Consider the following 14,612-nt stretch of genomic DNA (forward strand, 5'->3'; position numbering starts at 1 on the left):
GTAGGCTTACCAACTTCGGAATTGATTTGGCCATCCAAACTGTTTGATTTGAGTGCTATTAGTGAATACAATGAACACGAAAGGCACGTCATTCGTTCAAAATTATGATGAGTATTAACAGCAATTGAAACGATGCCACTTCTGTGCTGACATGAAATATCATTAATACGGTCATTTTCTATAACGTAACAATTATAAAATAAAATGTTGAATTATTCCAAGCACTAAGATTTTTAATCCTTTTCTACCGCAAGCATCAACGATACTAGACAGAATGACTAAGAATTCACGTTTTTTTAATTTCGTAATGAATTTTGCCGTCCCAGCTGTTTTGATTTGAGCGACACAGATGAGTCGTCAGTGTCTGATGTACTAAGTCATAATCCAAGTATGCCTTTGCTGGTGGACGTTGCGTACAAAAAGGTCACACCAGCTTACATAAGATAACCGACGACGCGAGAAAAAAAAACAAAACAAAGCAACTCTTCTTATGAAAAATTCGACAAAATCAATAGTGAAATAATCCACCAAAGTTCAAATGAAATGGATGTAAGCAATTATAGGCAACCGTAGGATAAGGCCTTCAACAATTAGAAAAACCCATACAGTATAGTCGGCTATAGAAGGCCCCGACATGAAAAATATGAAAAAATTCAATTGACAATTAAGTTATTTCTAAATGACAGTCGTACATTTTAAAAAAAATATTTGTCAAACTGCGTTATTAGAAATATACATGCAATTACATGAGGTTTTATTTCCATTATTTATGGATACCATTGCATAACAATCTTGTGAAACTGAGATTTTAAAAAAATAATCTTTGCTGCATACTGATAAAAAAAAGAAATTGGAAAAACATGTACATACAAAATCTGAAGCTCTTTCAAGACACCAATTGTCGATGTGTCCCACATAGGCCTAAGCATGTTACAATTTTCCTAGAATATACCCATTTTCCACGTCTAAGTTTTCGGGTACGCTGCTCTGTTCTTGTCATGTGAACTTTCAATATAGAAACTTGACATGAATATAACGATTCAAAAGTTGTGTTTGTGCAGATTAAGAAAATAAAGATAAATATTTGTTACAAACTGGCCGCCGCGAAATAGCCAAAATGTGCTGAAAACGGTGTAAAACCCCAACTTAACAACCAAACAAACATATACAATGTAGTAATATTATGTCCGACAAACTATATAATGTGCAAAATAAAGAAATCAAATAGTTTCCATACCCTAGTACATAGCAGATCTAAAGAGGTCTACAATTTTATTAAAACTAGAGGCTCCAAGGAGCCTGTATCGTTCACCTGGCATCTTTGCATATTAATTTAAAATACTATTTTCTAGGCCCAAGTGTCATAGTTTAGTCAAAGGTAAGTCAAATCGACTTAATTGAAGATTTTTAAATGAATTTTTCCAATACTAGGGTCCAATGTTAAACATTGTTGGGCTGTGGTGGCCATCTTGGTTGACATTCAGGTCATCGGACATAATTCTGAAAGAGGACCTTCTAAGGACCACTGCTGCTAAGTCTGGTTCCGAATGGCCAGTTTAATAGTTTCATAGAAGATTTTTTAAATTTATCCCCCTTTTGTCTATTTTTAGTACCACCAGATGTCGGGTGGAAGTCAGGCATGCTAGACATAATATTGGAAGGGGCCACCAAAGCACCATTCCACCAAAGTTTGGTCCCAACTTACATATTGGTTGCAGAGGAGGAGATTTTTTAAAGTTTACGGACGGACGACGGACGCAAAGTGATGACAATACATGTACTTCACACTGGCCTTTGGGCCAGGTGAACTAACAAAAAACCATTGAAAGATGTTGACATTGAATTGCAGGAGGGATAATACCAAAAGTCATATACATGTATAGCATCTAAGTGTAAGGAGCATATATAAAAAAGACTTCATGAACACCTAAAAAGAGTGGAGCTACATGCATATGGTTTGAACTATTAAAGATTGAACTACAGTATTAAAACTGAAATTTTTTTTTAAAATTTTTAACCCTTTAATATCCTTAAGATGATATCTTTGAAGTTGCATGACTTTTGATAAAACTTTTCAATCAGACATTGTGTGATAAAAACAAGCTTTTTGAAATTTCTAATCTTCTAATTAATATCAATTTAAATGTTTATGGCATGGTCAGCTCCACTTGATTTAGATACCCCATTACGAAAGATAGAATACATAGAGTAGAAGGATCAAGCATTGCTCGTGCAGTTATCAAATATATTGCTGTATATTAATAGGCGTTTTATTATACATCCATCACCAAGCTATAGTATACTTACCATTAAACACTACTGTCCAAAGGTAGAAAAAAATTATTTCTAATGAAGGAAATAATTCACATTGATATTTCAAATTTTAGTTTTGGATTCGTATCTATAAGCTTTTACACAGCTGAACTGAATTAAACTCAATCAATGACTTTAATACAAATTTATCTACATGTATCAAATATGAATTCTGATACGAATTCTTAACAAATAAATTTCAAAAAGAGACTTCAGCATTTTCAGTTTGTTAAAAATAGTGTACCTGAACAACATAACTGCCTTCGGTCTCTTCGACAGATTTAGCAAAGTCCAATTTCAGTGGCGTGAATAATTCGTCAATCAATGTGTTATAAAGTTCATCTTTGCTGGACAACGAATCTTGTAATCTTGCACTAAAATAAAATTCGAAAAGTAAATTGCTTTAGACTTTAGTCTTTTCAACTGCCAACATGTCAAAAAGTGCCTAGCTCTGTTTCTTGTATCTACATCTCAAATAAATAAATCTCCCTATATTTTAATTTTTTTTTAAATTTCATTGATGGTATTAATAGAAAATACGGTACTGGTAGTTTCTTAATTTTTGCATTTTTTTTTTTAAATATCTGACTATGAAACTATAATTACTTATAATACAATGCAGATTTTCAACCCCCATATTTGCTCATGATTGACAAAAGGGAGTGGGTCACTCAGTGATTAAAATGTATGTCCAGTTTTGTTCCAACTTTAATACGTTGATATGGAATACATGTGCTGGACTTAATTACACTGCCATTCAGGTATTTATTTTTTTTAGTTATTTTTAGGAAATTAGAGGATAAGATATTGGGACAGACAACATTTATTGGAGATGTTGTCACATATCTTATCCTCAAAGAGGTTGGACTTAAGACTTCTCAATACTGTACCTGCTCTTTCTATTTGTGGGCAAGCGCCTACACCCTGTCATAAGAACTGCAAAGGCGTTGATGGTCTGTTTTGTTGTTTTGTCTGCAACAGCCTTCATGGTTGTTACAGCTTGGAGCAACTCGCTGTCTGCAGTATTGCATTTAACAGAGAATTTTCTGATGTTGAAAAGTGCAACCACTTCTCCGACAGTTAGGTTGGGCTGCACTTCGTGTCCAGATGCAGTGGTAATAATACACTCTTTCGACTTTCCACCCTCGTGATGATCAGAATAAATGTCTGAGAATGTGCGTGAATTTTTATAAGAAGCTATAATTGACTTCTCCTCCCAGAGCAGCCATTTTGATTGTTTGGGCATAGTAATATACAGATCCGGATAAAGAAAAAATCCAGTTAGGGGGTTTTGAGTCCAGGTCGGCCGGGCAACAGGAAACAGACATATATTTTTTTTTGCCTTATCCGTAAAAAGATTTTTACTATATTTTTACAATTTTAAGAATAAGTCGTTTCAATCTTTGTATATGTATTTGAGGTATTCTATGTGTATTTGCATCTCATGTTTACATCGGGATAATGTCCGTTTGAATTTTCTTATTAACGTTATGTTAATTTTTGCTGCATATCATTCGATTTTTTTCCTGAACTTCTCTGATCTAGGTGCCTACAAATACGGATAATTGGCCTGTTTCAGAGAGGTATACACCCAGGAGGGGGGAAAATATTGGTACTCCGGGAATTTATTCGCATAGCGACATTTTAAACACATTTCACACAAAGCTCAATTTTATTTATTTTTATTGTTACATTTAACAAGATCGTTTTCTTTTGAATTTATAATCAAAAGGGTCAAATGGGACGAACATTAAAAAAGCTCAAATTTTCATGATCAGTGTTTGTAAGTGAGATAATATTTTGACATAAGTACTCCAACTGATAAAGTATTATTAATCAAGTCATTTTCTATATATGATTTAAATTTTCTTTTTTTTCTTTATAAAATCTTAAATTGTGGATATACTAATGTTTTTTTAACCCCGGGCTTATGACTCAAAACAGATTTGGATCAACTTGTTTTCGGTTTCTCACGCTCCCCAACTCCGTGATTGATTTGGGCGTTCCAAGTACCTTGATGCAAGCACCGCTGATGAGTCTTGTGTAGAGGAGAATCATGTCTTGCTTACGAAATCATATGTTCGGTATCTTTGATGACTATCTTCCTATCTATAGGCTTATGTGGTCGTACTCAGAAAACAATTGCTCAACCTTTTCTAATGAATTTTTGGATTCGATCTACTTCCGCTTCGTAAATTATTAAGCCTTCTTATAGTTTTAATTTGAGTGCAATTATTTAGTCATATGTAGACGAAGCGTGTGTCTGGTATTCTGGTTACTCATTAGCTTGGTGACTGTGATGAGCTTTAAAAAGCCTTTAGTTAAGTTCAGTGATGAATACCTTTAAATAATTAGTTACCATTTTGTTCAGATATTAACACCATTTTCTTAGATCGTTCGCCGTATACGATTTTTTTTATCCATCTTAAACCAGTAAACGTTTTACAATTTCGTCTAGAATAAGAAGACTTTTATATAGACTCCTTTATATTCTATATTTTATTATGTTTTAATCTGAATAAAACTATCGACAATTTAAAAGTAATCTTTGCACAAATTATTGATTAAAAATAGATAAATCTAAATTCCAGTTGATCGTAACAGAGAAATCTATTTACTGTCATAATTTATTTATTTGGCTGATAGGTATATTGTGACAGAACTACTTGTATCGCTTTACACTTTAAACTTTGAGCTTCCATGACATATATCAATTATGAATATGCATTTTTCAGCAAATTAGTCTACAAACGTGAATCTTTTTCATGTGAATAACTAGAAACATGGTCAGAGAGTGAACAAATTTGTCTGTGCACGTTAAATCAAATTAACACATACCTTTTATAATAAAATGTTAAAGCTAATAAAATACACGTAAAACATAATCCATCACAAAAATAATTATTTCCAACGCCAAATGATTTTACAAATGTATTGACTGACAAAGGATAAACTTGTAACTGTTGCAGTACTGTGTGGTCTGTTCTCTTTCGTGTTATATTTTATTTGCCGTGGTGTTATCTGTCCTTCAATTTTTAATGTTTGGTTGGTTCTTGGTATATTCTTACTTTTTCATCCATGCCATAAGAGTGTTTGATATTTTTATTATAATAGTATATACATTTATCCAAATTGTGAGTGTCGGAAAGATGAGACGGCCTTATCTAGGCAATAACATCATAACAACATGGGAAATAAACAAATCAAATACATTGGAAATTAGGAACTTCGTTGCTAGTGTTGTCTAATTTATGAAAACTTAATGGCAATTTGTTTGCTAGAATCAAAATGTGGTGTATTACATTACATTCCTTTTAAGACTAAAAGACAGGGATTTGTGGTGCTATATTTTCGTGTCCATTTACCAGAAAATATTAAAAAGAGAATGTATTTATTGAAAAACTCTCATTGTATTACATTTCTTTTTAGCGAGAGGGCAAATTAGTTAGAAGAATCATTGTAAGGCTGATTTTGAATCGATGACATTGTCATATTAAACTCTTAACATTTTTAAACCAAGCTAAACTTTTAATTACAGTATTGTATTTTTTGTTTTTGTTTAATTTTATGGCTCAGTGTAACTTCCTGTACGTATACATGAATTTTATTTTTTTATCATGTTATGGTTTTCAGCGGTGCCTATTTAATTGAAATTTACAATTTTTCAAATTATATATATAAAACGACATGATGGCTTATCCAAATAAAAAGTCCTCTAGCTTAGCTGTGCTACGTACATTTGGTAGATTCTCGTTCTATTTTATAGTGGTATTATCAATATGAAATATTAGTATTAATATCGAATGCTGGTATTCATCAATTCATTAAATTTCTAAAAAGCTTAATATTCAAAATTCAGTTGTAAAGCTTAACCTTTTTATCAAGTCATCAGTTAAACAACCACTTTGTAAAAGTGATATATCAATTGGGAACACAACAAAAACTAAAGAGTAAAAAGTACTGAATTAGATACTAATTTACTTATTTCAAACTAAAAACTTGTTTCCTTTCAGAAATCTGTCTATCTTTTTACAATGGCAAATGTAAAATGAGAATCAGTGCCCATGATATCATAATAGAAAGAGTAAGATATAAAACTTCATATATAGAAAGAAGTCAGGGCTTTGTAAAAATGTAGTTTTATTTTGTTTGAAGATTAAAGATGAACAACATTTTATTATTAGTTGTACAGTATACAATGATTATGGAGAGATATTTCAGATCTCTTAAATGAGGCAAAAAAGATTTTGGTTAATTACTGTACTAATAAAATTGTTTGTTCTAAAATATTTAGGGGATTATGTTTTTAAATGTCTAGCTGTAAGACGAAATGTGAATAAATATACTTTATAATGATGATTATTGTAACTTTATTACTGTGGTACTGTCTGGAATAAGATTTACATCATTTATCATGTTTATCAGCAAAAGATAATTTAAAAGTAATATATGTAGGTTTACAATTATTTGAATTTAAATATTTCATTTCAATGTGGAAACGTTTTACAAAAATATAGTGTAATTTTTTTGTGTATCTGATTATCATGCTTCCAAATTCTAACAAGCTATATATAAATTGTATTCACGTCGCCAGAGTCCTCGGGTGGGGGTCCACTTTTTCAACCTAATGGTGGATTTGTGGCGGATTTTTCTCCCAACCTTTGCTATTCTTTGTCATTTATTCAATTGATATGATTTTAGTTGATGTAATTTCGTATTAACTATGTATTATAATTTCATATTATTTATGAATTTTTATGTCAAATATTTTATTTGCAAAATGTATTTTTTGCATTTTATGATTTTGAATAAATGACCTCTTTTCGTCAATTTAGTTTTTATATCATATAGCAAAACAAGATCAGACTCTGGCCTGTATACACATTAGTATGTTTATGGTATCTGTTTGTCTGTTTTAAAACCAATTTTATTTGCTTAACGAATTCGAAAAGCTGTATAAAATGATTTAAGACAGCAGGAAAGATTAATTCTGTATTGTTTATTACTCAGACTTAAAATAAGAGGGAGCTATCTATACTTTAAATTTATGATGTCTCTGTACTGGTCAATGGGTCAGATTTCTCATACTTAATTAAACGATAAATTGTTGAAATTAGATAACATGTTTTCAAGTGTAGAGAAATTTCACTAATGACCAGTGCATGATTGGATTACATCTTTCTTATTGGTCAATGATCTTGTGGGGTCAGCACGAGTTCACGTGTATGTGGTCTGTTGGCAATTCCTTTTATCATCAGCTTTTAACTTGTTAACTTGTAATTCTTATGAAACAATTTGTGAAAAATTCCCACCCTCCCTTAGTTTTATCTTTAGAAGTAGATATGTATATATAAAATTGAGAATGGAAATGGGAAATGTGTCAAAGAGACAACAACCCGACCATAGAGCAGACAACAGCCGGAGGCCACCAATGGGTCTTCAATGCAGCGAGAAACTCCCGCACCCGGAGGCGTCCTTCAGCTGGCCCCTAAACAAATATGTATACTAGTTCAGTGATAATGGACGTCATACTAAACTCCAAATTATACACAAAAAACTAAAATTAAAAATGATACAAGACTAACAAAGGCCAGAGGCTCCTGACTTGGGACAGGCGCAAAAATGCGGCGGGGTTAAACATGTTTTTTGAGATCTCAACCCTCCCCCTATACCTCTAGCCAATGCAGAAAAAACAAACGCACAACAGTACGCACAGTAAAACTCAGTTTAAGAGAAGTCCGAGTCCGATGTCAGAATAGGAAACAAAAGAAAATAACCAAATGACAATAATACATAAATAACAACAGACTACTAGCAGTTACTGACATGCCAGCTCCGGACCTCAATTAAACTGATTGAAAGATTATGTCTTCATCATATGAATATCAGGCACAATCCCTCCTGTTAGGGGTTTAGTATTATACCATCATAAAATATATGAGAAGAACATAACCCGTGTCATGCCAACAACTTGTTTTAGAATAAATATGTTTAATTCCGATGCAAAGACCCTATAAGTGAATCAATATTAAAGCCAAAATATGCAATCTTTAATGACCTGACAACAGTATCGTAACTATATCCCTTCTTAATAAGTCTGTTTAAAGGTTTTGTTAGCTTTTGAGGTGAATACTGACATTTTTGCGCTTTGTAAAGAATATTACCATAAAAGATTGGATGTGAAATACCCGAACGTATAAGAAGTCTGCATGTTGAGTTATATTTACGAATGATGTCCTTATACCGATGATAAAATTTAGTAAATGTTTTGACTAGTTTATGATATCGAAAACCCTGGTGTAATAATTTTTCAGTAATACATAAATTTCTCTCGCTAAAATCTTATACGTTGTTACATTCACGAGCGAATCGTACAAGTTGAGATATATAAACACCATAAGATGGTGACAAGGGAACGTCACCATCTAAAAATGGATAATTAACGATAGGAAATGAAAAATCATCTCTTTTATCATAAATTTTTGTATGAAGCTTCCCGTTAATGATATAGATATCAAGATCGAGGAAAGGACAGTGGTCATTGTTAGTATTAGCTTTATTTAAAGTAAGTTCAACAGGATAAATTTCTTTAGTATACATACTGAAGTCGTCATTATTGAGAGCCAATATATCATCCAAATATCTGAAAGTATTGTTAAATTTTTGTATCAGATGTTGTTTCGATGGTTCTTTGCTGATTTGAGTCATAAATTGTAACTCATAACAATACAAAAACAGGTCCGCAATAAGTGGTGCACAGTTAGTCCCCATTGGAACTCCGATAACTTGACGATACACGGAACTCCAAAGCGAACAAAAATGTTATCAAATAAAAATTCAAGGACATATATAGTATCAAAGCATGTCCAATTGACATAGTTCTTTTGTTTGTTGCTACTAAAAAATGACCTAAAAGAGTTTGAACATATGTATTCGCATTTCGACTTTTTAAATGCCCATTTAATTAGGTGTGTGAATTTTTTCTTAATAAGAATATGAGGCAAAGTGGTATATAGGGTAGAAAAATCAAAATTTTGAACAGATTCAAAATCACCAATATATGCATGCAATTTATCAAGTACTTCCAACGAGTTTTTGACACTCCAAAAGTAGTTAATTCCACTACTTTCAAAGGCCTTATTTGAACAGGTTTTTGATTGTACCAAGTGTACCAGTAAGTAGAATAGACAATTTAGTAGTGGAACAATGACTTGAAGACGAAATAAATCTATATGTGTAAGGTGATTTGTGTAGCTTCGGAAGCCAGTACATAGTTGGGACTTTCATTGTATTTGGTTCTGCTTGTAAAGAAGTAGCTAATAGTTTATGTTTGTTACAGATATCGTTTTCTGAAAATGAAGTCAGTTGGAATGTTGGTGAATTGGTCAAACTATAATGATATTATTAACAGCTTTATCAGCCGGGACAAAAACAAATTCCTTGGCTGGTTCTTTTAGTTTATGTTTGATACGAGAAATAGGATTTTTATGGTTGTTGTTAAGAGTAAAATGTTCTTTAAAATGTTGTATACGTATATCAACTATTTTCATTACTGAATTAAAAAAAGAGTCCAAAGATTTTTTGTCAGCTTTTTCCCGTTTTATCCATTTCAAACAGTTAGCACGAAGTGAGTCGTGGATGATATTACGACACTTATTCCAATTAATAATTGACGGGGGACGATATTTAGGTCCTTTACTGAGGAATGATTTTTCTCCCCACCTTTGCTATTCTTTGTCGTTTATTCAATTGATATGATTTTAGATGATGTAATTTCGTGTTAATTATGTATTATAGTTTCATATTAACTATGAACGTTTATGTCAAATGTTGCAAAATGTATTTTTTGCAGTTTATGATTTTGAATAAATGACCTTTTATCGTCAATAAAGTTTTTATAACATATAGCAAAACAAGCTCAGACTCTGGTCTGTGTATACATTAGTATGTTTATGGTACCTGTCTGTCTGTCTTAAATAATAAAGTGTTCAAAGCTAAAATAAGCTGAATATTTTGATTCAAGAATAGTTTTCGTGCTCAGTCCGAGTGTAAATAATGATTTCATTTTAAGGCATTTCAGAAATGTCCAAGCTTAGGATATGAGGAATTTCTTACATTTGGTAAGACTTTAATAAAACTAGATTAAAAGATTCTTCGAGTGAAATTGTAGGAATTCTTGATAGCGAGTATGAATGTTAATCATTTAGAAAAATTAATGACGTTACAAGTTTAAAATAACATTATGTTGCAAAACAAGGCAAATAATTAGTCCATAAACCAATGCTTACACCTTATAACTTAATATCAATAAATATGATAGTAGTGTTCATAACAATGTAATTTTTCAACCAATGTTCCTGAAAAGTAGAGCTTAAATATATTAACAGTTGATCAGTGTACAAATGAATTCATTCAAACGGTATCTTGCTAAAACATTTAATACAATTGGTATTTTTAAAGAACAAAGCATTTTGTATATTCGCGGATATTGCCATTATTGTCAATGTTTTTACTATGATGTTTACAAGACTAAATGTACCGATGTTTTCAGATAGATAAATATAAGGAAGAAAAAATTGGCCAAATATTACATGACATAATTATATATTATATCATTATAAAGATATGTGGTATGATTGGCAATGAGACAACTTCCCAACAGAGCTATAAAGCAGATTAGATATTGCATATCATGTATTCTTATACTTCAGAAACTACAATGTTCCCATTTGAAATTTCAGCTACCTTTGCATTCATGTTAAAAGTGAGGACCGTTTGTTGACTTTTTTATATATATATTTATGAATTTCTCCTTCATAAGCTTGATGGATCTCTACGGACACTACTACTGCTGTATAATTCTTCAAACTATAACGCATGAACAACTTATTTGCACAAAAAGATATAATCATGTTTCTTACATACTGGTCTTTAATTATTCACAATTTTTTTCAGAATGTAAGGTAGGATACACATCTAGAAGCGGTAAACCATGTCATCATTGTGAAGCTGGCATGTATGGCAAACGATGTGCCTTCACTTGCAAATGTGGGGATAGTCAAAGGTATCTTGCTTTCAATTCTTAAAACAGTTTGCTGATTATCTAAGCATTACTTTACTTGGTTAAGACATATAAATGATCTATCGCAAAAAGATAGATTAAATAATCGAACACTTCAAATTATGGGAGAAAAATTGACTGAATATTACCTTCAAGTGACTTCATGTGTTTTTATAACCATTATCTCAACCTTTAATTCTGAGTGTTTTCGTTTTTATAGAAGTCTGTAAAAAGACCAACCAGCAAATTTGATATGCACCAGGTTGTCTAGAAGAGAGAGGCGAAAGATACCAAAGGGACATTCAAACTCATAAGTCGAAAACAAACTGACACCGCCATGGCTAAAAAAAGACAAACAGATAAACAACAATACACAAAACACAACATAGACAACTAAAGACTGAGCAACAGTAGGCGATACTCTGCAGATAAAGAAAACAAATTATAAAAGTCTTAAGATTTGCGCAACGATACTAATATAAGATGGTAGTATATGCAAGGGATGTTATAAAATCGAGTTGACCAATATGTCGGCTTAGAAAATAGCCTTTGGCAGTGTACATCTTTTGCTATCAAATGTAAAACAATACTAGTTGATTATATTTGAGATTTAGCCAATTAGATTTTTTAAATCCTTTGATTTGTGATAAAGCATATTGAAGACTATCGAAAAGTCATTATTTGCTGCCTATTGTATTTAAGAGCCAGTCTGCCAGAAAACCATGTAAAGAGGCTCCAGATGCAATGTTATCATATTGACCTAAAATTTTGCATACATGATACCTTCATGGCAACTACTCTCTGTGCAAAATATTTTTAAAAATGTTCAATAGTAGTCTCTTTATGGAACGCCATCTGTATATAGCCATTTATGGTCAATCTAGAGCTGAAAATTAACCAATTTAAGAAGTTTTAGGCTACCAAATACTAGTGTTTATCAGCATGTTGCTGTTTTATTGGTAAAATATGTTGTAGTACTCTATTTAAACTGTCAAAACATGTAAATACTTGAGGCTAAATTTTTCACCTCTATTTCCTCATTCTGGTCTAAATATCAGAAGTTTTAAGAGACTGCTTAAATGGTGAAACTTCCTAATTTTTAAAAGTCTATATTTTCTTAAGTGGCAAAATTTTGTTAATGTCATTTGTTTTTTCTTATACCATAATCATATCTCTACAAAATATAAAAAATCCAATATCGACAAATGATCATAGTATAAAAAAGAAGATGTGGTATGATTGCCAATGAGACAACTCTCCAAAAGAGACCAAATGACACAGAAATTAAAAACTATAGGTCACCGTACGACCTTCAACAATGAGCAAAGCCCATACCGCATAGTCAGCTATAAAAGGCCCCGAAATGACAAATGTAAAACAGTTCAAACTAGAAAACTAACGGCCTAATTTATGAACAAAATAATGAACGAAAAACAAATATGTAACACGGCTACAAACGACAACCACTGAATAACAGGCTCCTGACTTTGGATGTTGGATAGGCACATACAGAATGTGGCAGGATTAAACTAGTTTGCTGGCGCCAAACCCTCCCCCTAACCTGGGACAATGGTGCAACGGCACAACACAAGAACAAACTAGACAAAACAATAAACGAAAAACAATATAAAAAACAGCAATAAACGACAACCACTAAATTACAGGCTCCTGACTTGGGACAGGCACATAAAGAATGTGGCGGGGTTAAACTAGTTTGAAGGCGCCAACCCTCTCCTAGCCTGGGACAGTGGTGTAACAGTACAACATAAGAACAAACTATAAAAATCAGTTGAAAAGGGCTTTACTCATCAGATGGATACAAATAAAAATACATTTAACAAAAACACAGAGTGGACGTGGACGGGTACTTGTACATCCAAACAACAAAAAGACATTAAGTACAGATCTGAGAGTACTCGCAGTTACTCACAGCTAGTTCAAAGCCAATAACAACTAATAAAACAAATCATGCATCTAAATAGTACTCAATGTAAAATTATTAGTTTGGAAGATAGTGTGGTTTAGCAAGTGTTATCTTATATTAATGATATTTCTCCTTTCTGGACCCAAATCCCCCTCTGGGTCCCCACCTTGTAGAAAATAAATATATGATGCACAACTGAAATATTTAATTAGTATCTGATACAACTTTCACTTTAAACCCTTTAGTGGTTGCAGAGGAGTTCCGAACCGCGGGTAGTTACATTACATCACTACTGATTTCCTCCTTTTTGCTCCAAAGTTTCCCCATCCTCACAAGACATATCATTAGTTTGGTTTAAATCCATTCTGTACTTTGAGAAGACTTAAGGATTGTAGATATATTAAAAACAAACAGACGGACAGACAGACAGACTTTATGATTATTATATATCCCCCAGCTATCACTTGCATGGGTATAATAAGTTTCTTTACAAAAAAATAAAATAGATTCAAGATAGCCAATAATAACAGGTTAAGCTAGCCCTTTTGGCCTGTTTTATAATTAATGAGCTGAGTCGGATAGAAATCGACCTTATGCAAGTACACGTAAACATGTACATGTATAAGACTTTTATTGAAATTGGAACATTCAAATACGAAATAAAAAATGAATTTTGGTCTGTTTTGTAGGGTTCGTATAACAACTCAATCTTCAAACAGTTACAGACTTTCCGTAGAGATTTTTTCAACACGAAATAGGTTAACAGATGTATTGATATTCATTTGCAAAAAATCGATGTGTATCCGACGCAGCTCATTTGTTTAAAGAAGAACACTGAGGGGTTATGGTTTGTTCATTATTGAGGATACTCGTATGAATCATTCAAATGAAATAAGACATGTGAAGACAATTTATGAACTCACCAATTACTATTATCTAAATTAAAAAGGAGGGATATGTTGTATAGACTTATATATGAAACAAAATCTTCATATATAATGTATTGCTAAAATCCCAGCCAATTAACAGAGCTTTAGTTGCTGTTCTTCATCTATAAGTCTCAGTGATGCATTCAATATATTAAAAAAAAAGCTCACTGACAGTTCAAAAGACCCATTAGCACTGTTTTACTTCATCTAGACTTTAACTGTCGGATTTTTATGTGTATACAATAACACGTTTCAATCATTTTCATTATATATTAATTCAAGATACATGTATAACGGCAATTAATACTAGAAAGTAAAACACTAATACAATGACAGTGGCATTTGTTTTAGTTACACTGTACTGTTTCTGCAACAAGAACGAATG

This window comes from Mytilus californianus, unplaced genomic scaffold (assembly GCF_021869535.1).
Source record: "Mytilus californianus isolate M0D057914Y unplaced genomic scaffold, xbMytCali1.0.p SCAF_9, whole genome shotgun sequence".
Lineage (NCBI taxonomy): Eukaryota > Metazoa > Mollusca > Bivalvia > Mytilida > Mytilidae > Mytilus > Mytilus californianus.